General features: G+C 37.7%; 2 long non-coding RNA genes across 2 annotated transcripts; both read right to left on the bottom strand.

Annotated features, from left to right (window-relative positions):
* Positions 1-315: 315 nt before the first annotated feature.
* LOC123629936 lies at positions 316-10,964 on the bottom strand. The gene is made up of 6 exons (XR_006732405.1): positions 10,950-10,964; positions 10,759-10,849; positions 5,984-6,059; positions 4,853-5,048; positions 3,690-3,918; positions 316-394 (listed from the first exon to the last, which is right to left on the bottom strand). It is a non-coding gene; the product is annotated as an uncharacterized LOC123629936 (long non-coding RNA).
* A 1,626-nt stretch (positions 10,965-12,590) lies between these two features.
* LOC123629937 lies at positions 12,591-21,531 on the bottom strand. The gene is made up of 3 exons (XR_006732406.1): positions 21,413-21,531; positions 21,244-21,270; positions 12,591-12,783 (listed from the first exon to the last, which is right to left on the bottom strand). It is a non-coding gene; the product is annotated as an uncharacterized LOC123629937 (long non-coding RNA).
* Between the last annotated feature and the right edge of the window lie 252 nt (positions 21,532-21,783).

The following is a 21,783-nucleotide window of genomic DNA, read 5'->3' as shown; positions in this document are numbered from 1 at the left end:
GAGCCTAGATATGTTCTGTGTAAGCATTTGGAACTTGAAACTTCTCTCTAACTTTAAGACTGTTTCCAAAAGTTAATCAGAAATAAACAAATGAAGGAATGAATGATCAGAAAAAGTGAAAAGCCTTAGGCAAATTTTATTTCTCCAAGAAGAAAGAGTCATATAAATCAGTGCTTAAAATTAAAATTATAAACAGCTGACATTTTGGCAGTCCAAGGATGTAAAACTGGCTTTCATTTGCAAGATCTACTTAAAAGTCTTTCACATTGTATACATTTTTTTAAAAAATTGGCACATATTTCCATGATGCTTTCTAAAGAATGTCTTCATTTAGATTTGACTCATCAGTGAATCTAGAGAGGAAGCTCTTCCACAGGAGAGTATCCAGCAGCACCTGGAAAGGAAAGACAGAGTATTCTTTACCTAACAGATTTCATTGGAACTAAGTGAAGGTGAGTAAAAAACAGTCAAGAAGTTTATCAGCGTGTTAATAGCAAAAAAAATATGTATGCACAAATGTAATATAAAATTATTATTAAATATAATTTGCCTGTAGTTGCACATTGAATTAATTGTCATTGTGGTTAGGTATCAGAGCTTCTGCTTTTCTGAGTCTTCATTCACTTACTCAACAACCATGTGCTAAGGTACTATGACAAGCACTGGTATACAAGGTAAGGATGATACAGCCACATCATTGACCTCAATAATCATATAGTATACTATGAAAAAGAAAACAGACAAATAGGCAATTTCCATGCAGAGTCATAGAGACTATAACAAGTTTAAAAGAAGGCACAATTGGAACACACAGAAGGGCCATATGACTAAGTCTTCTCTCCAACACTATAAACTTTGTGATGCAGTGATATGGAAGCTGATAGCTGAGAGACGAGGAAAATGTGTGCCAGATAGAGGGCAGCAGCAAATGCAAAGTGCTGGACGTGAGGAGGAATGCTGTAGAATTCTAAGTAGTGGAGTTTAGTGAGATGCTACGGCAAAGGGGCAGAGTAGGTACGTGGTAAGAGATAAGGCTGAATAAACTAACAAGAACCACATTAATATGGGTGCTTTCTCCCATGCTAAGAAATATGGAACTTTTTCTGAGGGCAAAAGTACACCAATGATATAGTGAATGACTCATTTACAATGTCACCCGTCAGGTGACTGCATGTGAACTGCAAGTGCTTGGCTAAATGTTGCTAGTGAATCTGGGGTCTTTTGGCCTGAAGTTGCTAACCTAAAGGTAGAAAGTTGATGATGCATTGGTTTTCTGAGAATAGTTCCAGTGTGCTGGCTGACACACTGACAGATTCATGGGGATGGCAGGAGTAAATAAAGTGTAGAGCCAGAAAAAAAAAGTTACATACACTTCATGAGATTTGTAAAAAGCTATGAAACATGATGATGCAATCACGAGGCACAAGTATACTCTTCAGTATGAATGCTAGTGTTTTCACATCTTTAATTACATGTGTGGATCAGGAAATATTTAATGTAGTATCTATTAACCAAACAATGGAGAGGAAAGCCACTTGTTTTTTACAGTTGATCTCAGAAATCATTTTGTTAATCTCAATTTAATTCATAAAATTTGACAAGATACCTTCTTCCAATTCTATAGTTATTTCTTCATAATATTCCTGCCGCATCTCAAATAAGTCAAATACTATTTATAATATTTAGGTAAATCAGATATATTTTCATGAGACTATTGTCAAGACTAAACTTCACTTGAGAAGTGCTTAAATAGAAAAATACTCATAGAAATAAAATAAAATTCCTATTTATTTACATGCAGACAATAGAGAATATATATGTGTGATGCTACTTACATTAATCTAATAAAAAGCACAATTAATATTGGTCTATTGAATATACATCATTTCAAAAGGGTGACATTTTCTCTTATTAGTACAAAGGGTGGAGAATTCAAGTAACATTTTCACATGAATGTGTTACTTTGTAATTCTCAGAAAAATCCTGCCTTTTATATAAAAGTATGATGAGTTCTTCTCACTTTGATGGATTTTTCCTTAAAATTAAGTTGCTATAGTCCACTTCTAGAAAATTAAAATTTTAAAATACGCTTTATGCTGCTAACTTTTTAGCTCAAAATCTTAAATACACACATGAGGAAAGTGGCACTATCATAATGTCATGTGAATATTGTGACAGAGATTAAGTAAAAATATTTTGCTGTCTGTATTATGACTAACGTTTTTTCATATGAACACAAAGAGTTTATACAATTTGCTTGAAAAAAGGATAAATATGCATTACAGGCAGTTTTCAAACCTAGTTTCTTTGATTCATGATTTTCTAGAATTAGAATAAGGCAAAAAATATGTAGTTCTTTAATTGTTACTTTGATTTATTTTCAGAAATTAGTACCAAGTTTTTGAAACATCTGACTACTTGTAGATGCAATTATCTACTTGTTTATGAAATGTGTGAAAACATTTCAAACTATATTGTAAATGTTCTCATCTAGAAGTTTCTTATTTAAATCTTTTATATAAAAGATATTGTCCCTCTATCCTCCTTCTTAAGCCTCCCAAGTAGCTGGCACTGCCGTATGCACTACCGTGCTGAGCCTTTAAAATTCTCCCCCTAGTCAAAAATGGTGAAACATTGGACAAATATCTTAAACTGGGTCAAGTATACTTGAACTATTTTTTTTTTTCCTAAACAGCTCTACAATTACCATAGCTTTTCATTGTTGGATTCATTTTGAGATTTTCCAGAAATAGATTCTTTCGTGAAATCAAATTTTGGATTGGGATGCTCTTCTTACATCGTCAGGGGACATGGGCACCATGTTTGGCATTCCATGGAGTTCTGGGTAGGAAGAATATAATTGATTCTGTTTGGTCATCATTGGTGTTTAAAGACTCTTGATGGTCTTTGCAATCATAGTCACAATCATTCAAATGATACCAACACAGAGAGACAGAAGTGAATGCCATTTTAAAAATTCAGATGTTTGCTTGATTTCACTATTTAAAAAGTGCTGTGCAATTGCCCATCAACAGGCACATTTTACAGAATTGAGATAAAAATACTGTAATTTCCATGGGAATTAAAGATGTATTACTACTTATGTGTAAGAAAAAGAAAAATCTTTTAATTTAAAAAAAGAAGTTAATCTTTGTAGTTCTACAGGTTTATTTAATTCATAAAACTTATTTATCTTGGATTGTTATAAATAATAAACATCCAGATGTGGTTAAGTGTTTGGATGCCAATCATTCCCTTATGATTAAGGGCGGAAAATTTGATGTGGTAGAGGAAAACCTTAAAAGTGTTATGAATCACAACCACAGTCAAACTAAAATCAATTAGAAGGAAGCCAAAGCACCTCTCAATATACTTTCTGTTATTACGCAATAAGATTCAATCTCTAAAATTTAACTTAAATGCAGCTTTTGAAGAAATTTAAAAAGTGTCATTTTCATTACATATATTGAATAGCATTAATATTACTACATAGGTAACTCTTGAAAATGGGAGCTGCAGGGACTTTAAGAAAATGGAAAAATTTCCCTTTCCTCTCTTTATTAACACAGAGAATTATAACCTTTGCTTAGCATGCATAGGTCCTTTAAACAACTCAGTATTTCACCAAATAAAAACAAGTATTATATCAGAAATTGGAAACCCAAAGGAAAGAAGATAATATAACTAACCTCACTCAAGTTGTTCTTCATGCTGGTATGTGAAGTCCATGGGCAGGAAAGAGAGAACGTTGAGTATTCTTTTGAAGTAAATTCTCTGTGAAGACCTAAACCATTATTAAGATTGCCACCAGGACGTGACTATAGGACTGTCCATGAGTGGTAAAGAAAGTTCTGGTCTCCTGTCTCCACAAAAAGATTGCTACTGAATGCTGCTAGTCTCTCAGTAGTTCTGTGTAGACTGCAAAAGACAAAGCTTAGTAGTTCATTTTTTTCCGAAATGATTCCTCAATGATTATATTTTTTAAAAAGTGACCTTGAGAGTAAATGGAATTTCCCACTAAATAGTGTTTTAACTCGGAAAATGTGTCACAGCATGCCTACTCTGTGCAGTTATAGTTTTGCAATTGTTCTAAAGAAGTATAAGCATTCCTAGAGTAATGTCTAAAAATAGTAATTCAAATAAAGTAAGGAGTAGAGAGAAATCTCTGACAATAATGTGAGGCTTAACAGGTAACACTTGCTGCCTTCTGGAATGGGTCTATTTATAAGATTCTTGAGGGTGTCATTAGAAATACTTGTATTTAAAGGGTTAGTAAGTGAAACATTACTAACCTATTGGAAATATGTTATTTGCTTGACTATAATTGCCATTCACTATGTGTAAGTAGATCAAAACACAACATTGTATTTCTTAGATACATACAGTAAAATGCTTATCACTAAGAAAAGGTAGATATTATTGTATTTAGTAAGGCAGTATAAAGAAGTTAATGTACTGAGTGCCAGAAACAACCAAGAGTAGTTGCAGTAATTGACTCTTTTGGTTTACTTTGTAATCTTTCAAAAAGTAGTTAAACTCATTAATATTTCCATTTAGGGACTGGTAACAAGCAATTTTATAACAGCATCATGGTCTAAATTATAAGACTTCAAAAATATTTAGCTGAAAGCCTATTAGGTCAGGTTAATGACATGAGAATATTAAGGGGAAAGAAAGTCATAATAAAACAAAAAATATGGAGAGATGTAAACTGTTCTGGACTACCATTAAAATTATAGTATGTACTTAGCTTTCACGTCCCACTAATGTCATAAACCTGTCTCACTAAAAAGCATGTTTTCAAGGCAAATTAATGAACTAAATTTATTTTCTATTCCATACTTTGACTTACTTTTTAATTTTGTTTGACAAGTATTTTCTAGCTTCCAATTCTAATTGATAGAGGTGCTTGTATTTTCCCAATTCAATATAATGAAAGACTTCTCAAGAAGTTTTCCTGTTGGAGACTTCAGATTCAAGATCTTTCATTCTGAGTTCCATCTGACTTCTAAGTGAAGTTCTCTATATTCTTCAGATGCTGCTTGTGCCTGAATCAAATTAAAAGGATACATTTTTAGCAGTGACAACCTGAACAATTCTTGCATATTTGTTTCCTTCACTTTTCAATCAGACAGCCATTTTATTTTATTTTATTTTATTTTATCTTAAATTTTCGAGACAATGTCTCCTGTCACCCAGATTGGAGTGCAGTGGCCCAATCATAGTTCACTGCAGCCTCAAATTCCTGAGCTCAACCTATCCTCCTGCCTCTACCTCCTGAGTAGCTGGGACTGCAGGTGTGCACCACCATGCCTGGCACATTTTATTACTTTTTGTAGAGATCAGGTCTCATTATGATGCCCAGGCTGGTATCAAACTCTTGGCCTCAAGTGATCCTCCCACCTCAACCACCCTGGGAGGCATGAGCCACTACACCCAACCTCAGAGAGCAATTTTAAATATGTGACAAAAGAAGCTGAGGTTTAAAACATTTAACATCAATTGTCAACTAAATTGATAATTTCATCTGGCTTATAAAGAATTGAATCATTCCTCAATTACTACTTATGTGATCTGATAGTCCAAAGAAAAATAGGTGTAATTTAAAATTTTAAAATTTGAACAATTTAACAGAAATACACTTCAAGAATATGGTACAATTTCTAAATCACAATCTTTTTCTTTTCCTAATAGTCTTCTTTTATGCTAACTGGCCTAAATAATCAAATGATTCTTTAAGGAGTATCAGCCTTCTCAAAGATCCATTTAGTTATAATGATGACAGAAACTAAAAAAGCTAAAGGGAGCAACAGAGGCAACCTTCCTTCTAGAAATCTACAAATCCAATTGCTGTAATGGAAACAGAGGAAACACACACAATGTACACATCAAAAATATAATGTGCAGTGAAATAAAGTAAGTGCATTTCACAATTAACTAACCTGTAAAAATATATTGACTTGTTTGAATTTTTCTACAATACCTTTCTTGTGCTTTCTTCAATCTCTCACTTATAGTGTTCAACTTCACCACATTGAAAGTGCAAAAATCCTGTGGTGCTGGATGAAGTTAGGAGATATCAGTATATACAGAGATGAATATACAGATTACATAGAGATATAAGTATAACCATGGGTTCATACACACACAGATTTTCTAGTTCTGACTGCCAAGAAGCAATGAAAATAAATCTTCGTTTCTATTTTTTCATCTTTCATTTTATTAGTTGTTTTTATTTCTTGGATTCTAAACAACATTTTCAACTATAAGGAATCAGGTCTTTGGAGAAATGATTGATTCTAGGACCAGGCCAATGAAAATACCAGATGATTCTGGAGCATCCTGTGGCGCCAAAAACAAATTTAAAAATGTGTCCAAGAACAAAACAAGAGGGCACGTCAAAGAGGCATGGAGCTTACCTGAACAAGCTACCAATTGCCAAAGCTAGCACTATCTGAGCAACAACAAGAAAGAGTGTTATATTGGGGGGTTATAATTCAGAGTGAAATATAAATATACATGAGTCATACTAATAAAAATAATATGATGAATAAATAAATGGGAGAGAGGAATCATCTTTCCTATGGAAGAGTTTCCAATAATTTATGTAGAAAACATGGGGAAATAGAAAATCACTATTAGAACACCACAGCAGTAGTCACTGCAGGCAAGATCCAAAGTCGGATCGATATTATTGGGTGAAACCTGAAAACAAGAGATTTGTAAAACCTCAATATATATTTAACCACATATTTACTACCTGCTGTGGTTAGTCTGATGCAATTATAACATACACAGTGTGGAAAGGGAAAGATAGTAAGTGCACACTGGAGAAACGTGGCAGACTCCACCTTAACCAGGTGATCATGGTTAATGTCAGCAGTGATATCTTGCCCCCGTATGATGTGAGGAAAAGGTTGCTTCACCTTTGTGTTATTCTCCCCACAAATCCATACCCCCAAACTATACAGAGAAGCATAAACTAGGGGAATTCTATAAATATATAATCTTTATTCATAAAAAGTGTCAAGGTCATGAAAAACAAGGAAAAAGTGAGAAACTGTCAAGATTTGGGAAGACTACAGAATCATAATGACTAAACACAACACAGTAGCTAGTACTGGATCCTGGAACAGACAAAAATAGGAATGGGAAAATGGTAAAATTCTAATGAATTATACAATATATTTAATAGTATCATAGCAATGTTATTTATTTTTTTTTTAGTTTTGTTAAATGTATTATAGTTAAATAATATGTAAACCTTAGGGGAAGTTAAGAAAAGGACATGTGGAAATTCTGTGCAGTCTCTGGAATTCTTCCTTAAATCTAAAATTATTTCAAAATATATTTCTAAATAAAGCATGGAGGAGAATAAACTCTGCAAAGTATGGAGGAGAGCAGTAGGATTTTTGTTTTCATAGGGAGGTCAGAGAAGTTCTGACACCATTGTCATATTGTATCTCCAGCAAAGAGGAAGCCAAGCCTGGGCCATGTCTACAAAACCCTGACGACAGAGTGAACAGCAGATAGAGGGGAACTGAGGCAAGACGCTGGCATGTTCAGGGAAAAGCATAACAGCAAAACCAACAAGGCAGGTAAGACAGGGATGAGGTCAGAGAGGAGCACTGGGAGTGGCAGGAGGGATCTGTTAGCCCTGGGGAAGAATCTGGGCTTTGCTGTGTCACCTGAAACCATCTTAGGTGTTTGAACTGAGGGGTGGCTTGCACTGTCTTGAAGGCAAGACCCTCTTCTGGTTTCTGAGAATAAAATGTGGATGGGCAAGGACTAAGGCAGCAGAGGCCATCTGAGATAGAAAAGGACAATAAAAACTACAGCAAAAGATGATGCTATTGGGGTGAGAGCAGTGGTGGACAGGCAGTGAGGCCTCACAGATACCAGATAAAAGGATAATTTAGGGCCCCAGCACTGGTGGATATATGACATATGGGTTTAAGTGAAAGAGAGACAACAGGGATGACAGCAAGAACACTTTCCTAAGCTACTGGTATGATGTGGTTGCCATTAACTGAAAAACAGAAAGACTGGAGAAGGAGAAGATTGCAAAGCAGAAGAATGGGAGAATAGTGATTCCAAATGACTCCCAGGTACAAAGGCTAAGTGACCCCACAGGCAACTGGACATCCCAGACTGTAGATCAGGAGTGTGGGTCCAGGCTGGATATATAAACTCATGAGCCATCAGCACAGTGATGTTATTTAAAGTCATCAGACTATATAAACTTCCCTGTGAAATAAGTTTAGAAAAGAAAAACAAAGCAGAATAAAAACCAACTATCAAAGGAGTCTGCAAAGGAATGGTTCCTGAGGTAGGAGGGTAAATGAGAGAATGTGGTGTTCTAGAAGCCAAATGAAGACAGATTTAGAACTAGACAAGAGTGGGGATGAACAAGGCCAATGATTACTCCAATATTAAATTAAGATGAAGGCTAAGAATTAAACTTTGGATCTAGGAAGAGGCCAATGATGACTGACCATGGCAAAGTTGGTAGAAGGGGAAGATGGCTTGTATGAGTTCTATATAGAATTGGAGGAGAAGAATTGAAAACTGTAAATATTGATACAAATTGGAAAAGAGAAATAGAGTGGCTTGAGGAGAATATATGGTAAAAAAATAGGTATTATATATTTATATTCAATAAGCAAAAATTACAAAATAATAGTGAGGAGAAATTCTCAGTGCGTGAGGGGGCATTGGTCAATGTCTAGAGGTATATCCATGTGTAGAAGATGGTAGATAGATTCTAGTGCAAGGGGGAGGGTTTGGTGTGAAAGGAGCATGGGCAGTGAGCATGCCTATGGCATCAGGAGAGAAGGCAAGGGCATAGACACACACAGCATGCAGGTGGACAGGTGTGGAGGAAATATGGAAGATCCCTTCTGATTGTTTCTGTTTTCTCAGTCTCAGTAGGAAGAAGGACCTCGACCAAAGAGTGAGCACTGGAGGTTTTGGAGGTTTGCAGGAAGAAAAGCTGTGAAATATTTAAAAAAAATACCATGGGAGCATCACCAGACTAGAGAACATGTTAGAATTTGGGGGCAACACTGAATGCCTTCATGAAGTTACTGGTCATGTGTCAAAGTGACACCAAAGCTTAGATACCCTAGCAGAAATCTTGTCTGGATGAGATGCTGGTGGTTGATCATTAGATTCTTCACCTAGCCCAGGGCTGTTGGTTGATGCCTGAGACCCATGGAGGAAGGGACAAAGAATCATATGTAAAAAAGCAAAAGAAAACACTGCACCACTAAAAGCTTTGAAATATTAACATTACTTTAAAGCACGTAAACAAAAGATGAGAAGATGACCATCTCTCCCCATCCCATCCCTCATCATGGAGCACCTCAAAGAATCTCCTGCTTTGGCACTGGTGGAATTTTCAGCCTTACCAGGTGAAAGTGGTGGTGACCTGAGGAGGATTATGGGACCTGTGAGTGTGCACAAGCAGGAGGACACTGCTGGACCCAAGAAGAGGAAAAAGATCAAGATGTGAACACCATGTGGTGACTGACTAGAACGTCTCACCACGAAGGTCCCTCTGAGAGTTCCCAGAAGGACCTGAATGTAGACTCTGTCGATAAAAGATTCATGAAGATTTGCTGTGGGAGGAGGAATTCTAAACACAAACCTTGCTCTGGCTGTTACAGAAGAGAAAGTCAAAAAGATTTGAAGCACAAGAAGACCTGACACATCACTGCTTGCTTGAAGACAGAAGAAAACCCATGAGATGGAGTGCAGATAGTTATAAGATGCCATGATTGGACCTTGGCTAACACCCAGCAAAGAAATAGACCCCATCCCTAAAACTGTGAGGAACTGAATTCTAGCAACCTGAATGAGCTTGGATGCAGACTTCTCCATAGAGCCTGCAGACAAAAAACCCACCTGGATAACACTTTGATTTCAGTCTTCTGATACCCTGAGCAGAGAATCCACCCAAACTGGGAGCTCTTTGTTAATAAATGAGTGTTGTTTTAAGCCCCTAAATTTGTGGTAGTTTGTTATGCAACAACAGAAAACTAGTACACTAGTCTTTATACATCTTTAACGCAGGACCTCATGAGTTTTAGAACTAGGCCATTCGTGTCTGGTCGGTGGCACTCCGGGAACTCAGTGAACTGGGGCCATGGGACATCAGGTTCTCTCAAAGGCATCAACGTATTTGGAAAATTGTGCTCATCTCCACAGTGATGGAGTTAGTTCCTGAGATCTTTCCCCCAAACTGTTGGGTTAACCTTTGACCATGATTCAGTTTTAAAGCCATTATATTATATAGCATAATTCTATCCACAGACTCCCATTTACTTATAGAAGAATAGTAGGACTTTAATAGGCTGTGAAACAGTTTTACTATGTTGATAATCACAAATGAGACCCTATTAACACTCATTATATCTGTGCCTCCAGTTCATTATTTGTTAGGATAATCAAATGAAGTTGTCACATGGGAGGACTATTGTTTTACTTGTGGAAATGACAGTTTTTTCCCCCAGGTGGCATGCTAATTCTCTCCAACCTAATCACCAGAAGATTCAAGGATTTAAAAAGGAATAAAATACACACACACACACACACACAAATTCTAACTTTAAGACAATTAAAATCTGGTTCTAGCCAAGTTGGAGAAGCCTCAGCATTACCATGTCTGCCCTGTTCCAACTAAAACCCTGGACCCTGGATATAACACAACAAGCAAGCATAGGAAGAATCTGAAAGGTGAAAAGAAGGTGCACTTACTGGGGAATAACACAATGATGAGTTCCTTGGGTCTTCATTTTCTTCGCATATGCTCTGGAGAGAGTGCTGCGGAAGCCTCCAATCAGGACCACTAATAGGCACAGACAAAACAAAACAAGAAGCCTGCTCTCCCAACCAAAGGATTGGAAAAGAATGGCCTAACAGCAGAAAACCTTGCTGGCAATACCCACCCAACTCCAATGAAATACAAGGAGGGTTTCAGTGGAGTCCATTGGGGAGCAGATTATCGACTTCGTATCCACTGAACAGAAGCAGCCATGCTTTGATGTTCTTGCCTGCTGGTATTACTGGCACCAACGAAGGAGCTCATCTTCTATTTCCCATCTGGCAAAAGTAGGCATTATGATTTTTACTTTGGAGTGGTAGCAACAGACAAAGTAGGAAGCTGTTCTCCATCCCCTGCCTGACAAAAAGAAATAATTTTACAGTTCCCTTGACAATGTAGTATCAATGGGGTCCAGAGGCAACCTGAGCCCCCACACCCACCCAGGATGAAAAAGACTTACCAAGACAGTGTGAGGCAGAGCTAATGTCATCTTTGCAGCCCTGATGGCATTGGAGTTCAGCAGGAAGCTGAGCCTCCACCTCAACTCAATAATAAAAAGTCCCACACACTGAGAGGCAAGGCTAGTGTCACCTTCCCTACCCTGGAGTCACTGGAGACAAGTAGGAAGCTGAGCCACCACTGCAAGCCAGAATCAACACACTGACAAGATAGTAGAGTCCAGGCTAATCTGCACTTCCATTTCCCATACTTCTTTTGTCAGCAGGGCCCAGCAGGCACCTGAACCTCTACACTGCCCCAGCTACAATGAGACTGAGTGAGGTCATGCCAATAAGCAATTAGGAATTGTCTGGAAACAAATGAAAACCTTAAAAATTTCAGGAAAGGAAAAGAAGTTATGAGAAACAACCAAATGGTTATGGGGGGTAAGATGGTGGACCGAAGGCACCACCAGCCAGAGCATCTCTATAGAAGGAGAAGTTTTAGATGAAAGAGAAAAAACAGACAGACAAATGTAGATCAGAAAGGGGGCTTAAGGAAGGGTTCCTGAACCCACAGGAGACTCCAGGGGAAGAGGAAGAGCAAGACTGGAAGGAGAAAGGCACCGGCAGGGAATTAAGCCCAGAGAGGCTAGGAGTCCAGGCGGAAGGGTACCTGGATCCAGTACCATACCCCTCCCTTGTATCTCAGACTCTTCCTGGGCTCTTGAGGTGCTGGAGAGACATTCTGTTGATGCAAGCCCAGACAACGCTGCTCCCAGTGAGTGGAGAGCTGCTTTCAAAAAGGCCACCAGACTCCCAGCACCGCTTAGTGCATCTCATGCCGCACAGACCCAAGCAAGATGGGAGATTCCACATTGCTTTTTGACACACCTGCTGCCTTTGTCTTCACCAGGGTGCCCCAAACATTCTGGTTCCATCTTCCTCATCCCAACACAGACATTTCTCAACTCTGGCCCAGACTGCAGGAGCCACATGAGTGCAGTGGGTCCTGGATGATGAGAGTGATTCCACACACCCGTCATTCTGGGTGGACTGCCTCCCAGAGAGAGGTTTGAAGAAGACGAGAGAGTGGACTTTCCTCCACCTAGACTTTTTTTCTTCCCTTCCCCTCCCCCTCCCATGGCTACTGAGAGAAAAAATTGAGCCACCACACAGAGGCTCCCACAGGGAATGGAGCTCATACCTTTTCTCTGGAGGTCCTGTAGCAGAAAAAAGAGGTGCTTGGACTGTGAGTGCACTGCCTGCTGGCCATCCCTGGTACTGTTGCTGGTGACTTCAGCAGAGTGGGACACAGCCCAAAGTGGAGGGACATTGATCCAGCTTGAGCATCCCAGGAGGGACTTGGGAACAGTATGCTTCTCCCTGCTATGTTCAGGGATTGATCTCCAGGGCCCAGAGGATGGGCCCACATGTCAGATCCAGTACACTCAGGTCCCAATCACAAAACCCAGGGGCAAGAGGGGATATTTGTGAATAATTCTCATGAGCTGTGGATGCCTGCAGGGGCAGATTGGGAGAGAGTGCAGTTTGGGTTCACACCTATGGTGTACATGTGGGGGCACCCCTCCTCCCCCAGAAGGGCCCCATTCCCAGCTCTGGCTGGGATCCTGGACAGGGAAACTCTCAGTCCCCATCACAGTCATAGTACAACAAGGCTGGCTTGAGGTCCTGCCTGCCAGCAGAGGCTTGGAAGAAACCACAGAATAGGGGAGGGTGGAAAGAAGTGAAGTTTGTTCCAGACTACCTGATTCAGGGTCTCAGACAGCCCTGCCTCCACACACAGGCTTTCTGACTCAGTAGGCCCTACTTCAGCCCATCCCTGGCAGCTTTGCCCAAAGGCAGGTAGCAGAAATTTGACCCCTGCTAAAACTTCTGTGGAATTTTAGTGCAGGTTCACGAAATCAAGCCACACCCAGCCTCACTCCCCTACCTGGACCTGCTGAAGTGTAAAATAAGGACACACCTGCCAGTTCCAGAGCCCCACCCACCACCTGGGACACTAGAGTTCTTCTGAGTAACTAGACGAGGTCACAGGAACCAAAAACAACACTGAAGCTTGTTCTTCCCAGCAAGCAACACCTACGGATAGGGAGGTCAGTTTACATGCCCTTTTACTACATTTACTGACTCACCATACAGGGTGTGGTCAGTTCTCACACAGAAGCATGACCTCAGGGCTCAGATATTAAACTTGGTATATGTCATTATGGAAACAAAAGAAAATCGAAAGGTTTTACCTCCAAAGAGGTAAAAATTGCTCCATACGAGAAAGAATCAGCAAAAGAACTCTAGAAGTATGGAAAATAAAAGCTAAAGAACACCCAGGAAAGGCTTCACCAGCACTCTAGCAATGGATACCAACCAAAATCATAACACTGAAATGACTGGTGAATAATTTTGAACATGGATTGTAAGAAACCTCAATGCAATTCAATAAAATATGGAAATACAACACACAAAAAAAACCAAAGTGCAGGAAATGAATGAAAAATTCACTAAAGCAGTTCAAGTATTAAAGAAAAATCAAACAGAACTTCTGGAGATGAAAAATTCATTCAAGGAATTACAAAACACAGTAAGAAGCCTTAAGAACAGGTTAGGTCAGGCAGAAGAAAGAATCCCAGAGCTTGATGATACCACCTTTCAATTAAATCAGTCAGTCACAGAGAGAGAACAGAGAAATAAGGGAAATAAACAAAGCATACAAAAATATGGAACTATGATAAGAGGCCTAACATAGGAATCATAGGCATTCTTGAGGCGGCAGAAGAAAATACACAACAGTTAGATAATTTAATTGAGTGAATGATTGAGGAAAATTTCCTTGACCTTGCTAGAATTCTAGATATCCAGGTACAAGAACCTCCTAGAACCCCTGGCGGAGCCATGATGAAGAGGAAAACACAACACATAGTCATCAGAGTGGAGAAATTAAACATGACAGAGGTGCTCTTATGAGCTGTAAGGGGAAAGCAGTAAGTAGCTTACCCAGGGAAACACATCACACTAACTGCAGACTGCTCAAGTGACACCTTACAACTGGGGCTCTATTCTCACTCTTCTCAAAGGAAATAAGGCCCAACTAGAATTTTGTATCCTGGAGAACTAAGTTTCATATATGACGGAGAAATAAAATTGTTCTCAGATAAGCAATCTCTGAGGGAGTTGTTCAAGACAAGACCTGCCATGCAGGAAGTACTCAGAACTGCATTAGTCATGGATCAGCACAATAGAACTCATCAGTGTAAAATTACCCAAAAGCTAAAGGTTAAAGGCCAGATATCACAATGGCACAGAGATAAAACAAAGCAACAGAAATCTAATCAACAGGATGAACAGATCTGACCCACTTATCAAATATTTCAATAAATATGAATGACTTGAACTGCCCACTGAAGAGACATAAATTAGGTGAATGAATACATATACATATGCCAAGTAACATCTATCCTCAGGAAATACATCTAACTCACAAAGACTCATTCAGACTCAAACTGAAGACATGGAAAACAATATTCCATGGAAAGGAAAACCAAAAGAAAGCTGGTGTAGCAGCTCTCATATCGAATAACTTAGTCTTCAAATCAACAAAAGTAATGAAAGACAAAGATGGTCATAATATAATGGTAAAAGGAACAATTCAACAAGAAGACATAACAATTCTAAATATTTACATGGTCAACAGAGCTGCACTCATATTCATGAAGCAAATACTACTTCATCTAAGCAAAATGATAAATGGCAGCACCATAATAACTGGGGTCTTCAAAACCCCTTTCACAGAACAGAACAAATCCTCCAAATAAAATATAAACAAAGAAACAATGGACTTAAAGTGAACTCTATGAGAAATGATCCTAACAGACATTTACAGAACATTTTACCCAAAAACTGCTGAGTATACATTCTTCTCATCAGCTACTGGGACATTCTCTAAGCTTCACTATATCCTAAGCAATAAAACATGTCTCAACAATTTTTTTTAAAAAATGCAAATTATACCATGTATCCACTCAGACCACAATGGAATAAAATTAGAAATCAGCTCCAACAGAAACAATCATCTCTACACAAATTCATGGAAACAAAACAACATACTTCTGAATGATACTCAGGTCAAGGAGGAAATTAAGATGGAAATCAAAAGATTCTTTGACCTAAATGATAACAGGGACACAAGTTATCAAAAATCTGTGGGACACAGCTACTGCAATCCTGAGAGGAAAATTATAGTCATACATTCTTTTTTCTAAAATACAGAAAGATCACAAACCAACAATCTAATGAATCATCTCAAAGAACTGGAAAAGGATGAGCAAACCAATTCCAAACCCAACAGATGAAAAGAAATAAGAAGGATCACAGCAGAACTAAATGAAATCAATAATAAAAGACCTATGCAAAAGATTTATGAAACAGAAAGTTCATTCTTTGAAAAGAAAAGAAAATTGGCATGATCCTGACTAGATTGGCAAGATCCTCACTAGAACCAGAAGCACAAAAGTCAGGGTGCTAATAAGCTCAGTCAGGAATGAAAAAGGAGAAATTACAACTCATACCATGGAAATACATAATATCATGTATGAATACTATGAAAATGTCTATGCAGGTAAACTTGTAAGTGTGGAGGAAATGGACAAATTCTTAGAATGACAATGCTTCCCTAGGCTCAATCAGGAAGAAATAGAATTCCTGAACAGACCAATATCAAGTACTGAAATTGAAGCAGCAATAAAAACTTTCCTAAAAATAAAAGTCTCAGACCAGACGGCCTCACAGCTTAATTTTATCAGACCTACGAAGAAGAACTGGTGCCTATACAGCAGAAATTATTCCACAATATTGAGAAGGTAGGATTCCTCCCCAACACAGTTTACAAAGCCAACACCACTCTGATCCCAAAGCCATGAAAGGACTCGCCAAAAATAGAAAATTACAGACCAATATCCATTATGAATATACATTCAAAAAATGTCAAGAAAATCCTAGCAAATCTAATTCAGCTACTCATCAAATAAATAATCTATCATGATTAAGAGGGCTTCATCCCAAAAATGCAGGGATGTTTCAACATACACAAATCTATAAATGTAATTCACCACATAAACAGAAGTGTAAGCTAAGACCATATGATCCTCGCAGTAGATGCACAGAAAGCATTTGATAAAATTTGGAACACTTTTATGATAAGAACGCTTAACAAAATAAGCATAGATGGGACTTACCTCAAAATGATAAAAGCAGTATAGGACAAACTCTCTGCCAACATTATACAGCATGAGGAAAATTTGAAAGATTTCCTGCTCAGAACTGGAACCAAACAATATTGCCTTCTATGACCAGTTCTGTTCAACATAGTGCTTGGGTTCCTAGCCAGGGCAATTAGATAAGAGAAAGAAAGCAAGCCAATACAAATGGGGGCAGAAGATGTCAAACTACTGTGCTTTGCTGACAATATGATATTTTATCTAGACCCCAAAGATTCAGCCAAGAGATTATTGCAATTGATAAGTTCAGCAAAGTCTCAGGTTACAAGGTTAATGTACATAAATTGGTAGCATTCATATACGCAAACAACAGTCAAACAGAGATCCAAATCAAAGACTCCATACTTTTCACAATGGCAACAAGGTAAATAAAATACCCAGGAATATATTCACCTAAGCTGGTGAAAGACCTCTACAGGGAGAACTACAAAACACTGAGCGAGGAAATAGCAGAGGACATAAACAGATGGAAAGCCACACCATGCTCATGGTCATACTGCTCAAACTGATCTACAGATTCAATGCAATCTCTATTACAATATCAACAACGTTTTTTGCATATCTCAAAAAAATAAATGAACACTTTATATCAAACAAGAGAAGACCGCCGTATAGAAAAAGCAACCTTAAGCATAAAGAAAAAAATGGAAGGCACCAATTTAGCAGTCTTCAAGCTATCCTACAAGGCTAGAGTATCCAAAACAGCATGGTACTTGCACAAGAACAGAGACATAGACCAGTGGAACAGGACTAAAAACCCAGATACAAAACCATCCAGATAGAGCTATCTGCTCTTTGATAAACAAGAAACATACACACAGTGGGGAAAAGAATACCTATTCAATAAGTGGTACTAGGAAATTTGGATAGCCACATGCAGAAGACTCAAACAGGAACTGCCCTTTTTGCCTCTCACAAAAATCAATTCACAATGGATTACAGACTTACACCCAAGGCATGAAACCTTAAGAATTCTAGAAGAAAATGTTGGAAAAACTCTCACAGACATCAGCCTAGGCAAAGAATTAATAAAGAAGACCCCAAAAGCAATCATGGCATCAGTGAAAACAAACAAATGGGACCTTATCAAATTAACAAGGTTCTGCACAGCCAAGGAAACTCCCATGAGAGCAAACAGACAATCTAGAGAATGGGAGAAAATATTCACATGCTACACATCCAATAAAGGGCTGATAACCAGAATCTATATGGAACTCATCAAACAAATCCATACAAAGTGGTCAATGACATGAACAGAAACTTTTCCAAAGAAAAGACTAATGGCAGACTAATGGCCAACACACATCTTTAAAAAGTGGTGACCATCTCTTATCCTCAGGGACATGCAAATAAAAACCACTATGAGATATCACTTAACTCCAGTGAGAACGGCTTTTATCAAAAAGTCCCAAAACAACGAATGTTGGTGTGGATACCAAGAGATAGGAACACTCATATACTGCTGCTGGGACTGGAAACTGACACTACCCTCTATGGAAAGTACCATAGTGATAACTCAGAGAACTAAAAGTAGAACTATCATTTGATCCAGCAGTCCCACTATTGGGCATCTACCCAAAGGAAAAGATATTCTATGAAAAAGACATCTGCACTCGAATGTTCATAGCAGCATGGTTCACAACTGCAAAAATATGAAAACAATACAAGTGCCCATCAATACATGAGCAGATTTAAAAAATGTGGCAGATGTGTACCGTGGAGTACTAGTCAGCCGTATAAAAAAATTAAAAATGATTAACTACCTATTCTATTATATTGGATGGAGCTAGAGTCCATTTTTTTAAGTGAAATATCATAAGAATGGAAAAACACCACAGGCACTCACCATTAAATTCGTACCAAATGATCAACACTAATGTGCACATATGGGAAGAAACATTGATAGGGTGTTGAGCAGGTAGGAATGGGGAAGAGGGATTAGGTAAATCCACAAATAGCTGCTATGGTGCATACTCCCTAGTGAATGGGCACTGTTTTGGGACAGTGCAAAGGCAATTATGTAATCAAAGCCTTTGTAACCCTATAATACTCCGACATACAAAATAAAAACAAGGAACCAAATGGAAATTGTAGATTTTAAAACTATAATAACTAAGTTAAAATTTGGGGGATAAACTCAATAGTAAAAGGGAGAAGATAGAATAAATGAACTTCAAAGCAAATCAATAGAATTTCCCTATTTTGAACAATAAAGGAAAAAACAGATATAAAACAGAACAAACAAGACAGCCGCGGGGACCCATCAGACAGCATCTGTATCATCAGAGACCCAGGGAAAAAAAGAAAGTCGAAAGAGACAGTAGGACTGAAAAAATATTCAATGAAGTAATATCTGAAAATATCACAAATTTGGCAGACAAAACCCTACAGATTCAAGTATCTAAGTGAATTCTACATACGATAAACCCAAAGAAGTCCAGATCAAGACATGTCCTTTAAAACCTTCTGAAAACTGAAAAATGAAGACAGATTAAAAACTCTTCAAAGCATGCCCAAGAGAAATGATGTAGACTGAGGGAGAGATATGGATTCAAATGACAGATTTCTCATTCAAAACCATGGAGGATGGGAGGAAGAGGCCTAACATTTTTAAATTGCTGAAAGAAAAGAACTATCAGCCACTAAATCTGCATCCAGCAAAATTCACACTCAGAAAGGAAGGGCAAATGAAGGCATCCTCAGATGGAGGAAACTAAGACAAGTTGTGCTTAGCAAACGTCCTCTTACCAATGTATAGAGTGAGTTCTCTAAACAGAAAGGAGCTGGTATCAGAAGAATGCTTGGAACCTCAAAAAGAAGAACATCAGAATGGGAAAATAGGGGAGGATAAAATATGCTTCTTCCCATACGTTTTTGAATGATATATGATGTGGCATCCAGTGCAACAGGGGCGTCACTTAGCACCATTCCATTTTAAAAAGTAAAAAGCTGAAGGAAGCTAAATGGAAATAAGGTTTCTACATTTCACTTCAAATGGTAAAACATCCACACCAGTGGACTCTGATAAGTTGTGCATGTATAATAATAATTAAAGTCACCACTAAGAAAATTATAAAAGATATATTATCAAAAACACTGTAAAAAAATCAATATCTAATCCTAAAACTCCTGAAGTATCCAACAGGAGGGTAAGGAAAGAGATGCAGAGGAAAGAGCAAGATAATTAACAAACAGAAAACAAATCAAAAAGTAGCACACACCTGACCCTTAAGCATATAACAATTCCCTTGAATGCAAATAGTGGGCATGTGTCAATTAAAAGACAATACCAAAGTGGAGGGGGAAAGAGCATGATTCAACAAAATTTATGCTGCCTGTTAATGAACGCACTTCAAATTTAACAGCATAGTTACAGCGAATGTAAAAGGATGGAAGTGATAAACTACGCAACCTCAGTTCTCTTTAAAAACTAATATGGCTATGTTAACATGAGATAAAGTAGACTTCAGAGCAAAAACAATTACTAGACATAAAGAGGTACATCACACAATAATGGAAAGGCCAACAAACAAGAAAGACATAAGAGCTGTTTAAATGTGTACACAATATGGCCTCTGTACACATGAAGTACAAACTGACAGAACTAAAAAGAGAAACAGATAAATGCACAATTTTACCTGAGGGCTTCACCACCCCACTCTAGTAATCTACAGACAGAAGATCAGCACAGGCGTAGAACAAGTGAATAACACTCTCAGCCCCCACAAGTGGGTAGTCATAGAACAGTCCACCCAATAATAGCAGATGAAACTTTTTTTCCAATAATCCATGATGAATTCACAAAAATAATCCATATTCTAAGTCACAAAATAAACTTCAAGAAATTTAAAACCATTGAAATCATACAAGTACGTTCACTTAAAATAATTGAATACACCTGGAAATTAATGAGAAAGGTAACAGAAATTCTCCAAACAGTTGAGAATTAAATAGTACCCATCAAAGAAAGCCATGGGTCTAAGAAGAAAGCTGAAAGGAATATAGAATACATGAAACTGGATGAAAATAAAAATATAACTAATGAAATTATGTGAACGCCACTTAAACAGTGCTGAAGATGACATTTATTGCACTAAGTACCTACATTATTATAAAAGGAAAAGTTCAAATCAATAGTCCTAGTTTAAGAAACTAAAAAAGAGCAAGAGAAACTGAAAATAAGAATGACGAGGAAATAGTGAATATAAGAAGAAAAATAATTATATGAAAAACCAGGAAAATAATAAGAAATCAAGAAAAGAAGTAGCTAGTTCTTTAAAAAAATAAATAAAATCAACAAAAATCTGACAAGACCGAGAAAGATAAAAACAGAGAAGATACAGATCACTAATATCAGACATGAGCAGCAAAAAAGGCAGATGTTACAGCCATTAAAATGATAACTAATGAATGCTACAAAAAATGTCATGCTCATCAACTTAACTATGTATAACAAATGGAGCAATTTCTCAAGAACCACAAATTATCCAAACTGAGCCAATATTAAATAGATAACCTGAATAGCTCTGTAACTATTTAAGAAACAAATGGCATTTGGAATAAAACAGCTCCCTCTCCCCAAAGTCTCTAGGCCTAGAGGGTTTCACTGGAGAATTTTAACCAACATTCAAGGAATTAACACCAGGGTTATACAAACTCTCCTAAAAAATTGAAGAAGACAATTACTTACCAAATAGTTTTATAAAGCCAGTATCACCTTCACATCAAAACCAGACAAAGACAGCAAAAGAAAAAAAGAGAACAACAGACCAAAGGATGTCACTAATTTAGAAATAAAATCTGCACCAAAATATGAGGAAATTGAAGCAAGTAAGGTTAGTGTAAAAAGAATTACACACCTGACTGAGTTAGATTTATTTCAGGTACTATGCTTGGCTCATTCAGCAAGTCAAATCTCAAACACAGCAGATACCACCATTAGCGGTCAATGCTAACATCATCAGGAATAAGACAAATCAGATGTGGATCCCATGTTAGGATGCAAAGAGAAGATCCACAGGATCACTTCTGTGATACACTTGTCAAAACACACATGATCTAAATCTGAATGAACAGAAAAAATCAAAACAGTTAGGCAAACTTTTTGTCTCTAGGAAGAAAGAGCCATATAAATCTATGCTGAAAATTAAAATTACATAAGTCTGATGGCACTGTAACAATTGTAACACCTCCAAACATTGACAATGACCACAGTACCTGAACCAAAATG

This window comes from Lemur catta, unplaced genomic scaffold (genome assembly GCF_020740605.2).
Source record: "Lemur catta isolate mLemCat1 unplaced genomic scaffold, mLemCat1.pri scaffold_63_ctg1, whole genome shotgun sequence".
NCBI classification, from domain to species: domain Eukaryota; kingdom Metazoa; phylum Chordata; class Mammalia; order Primates; family Lemuridae; genus Lemur; species Lemur catta.
The sequence above is the reverse complement of the archived record's forward strand: the minus strand, read 5'-3'. Positions and strand labels throughout refer to the sequence as shown.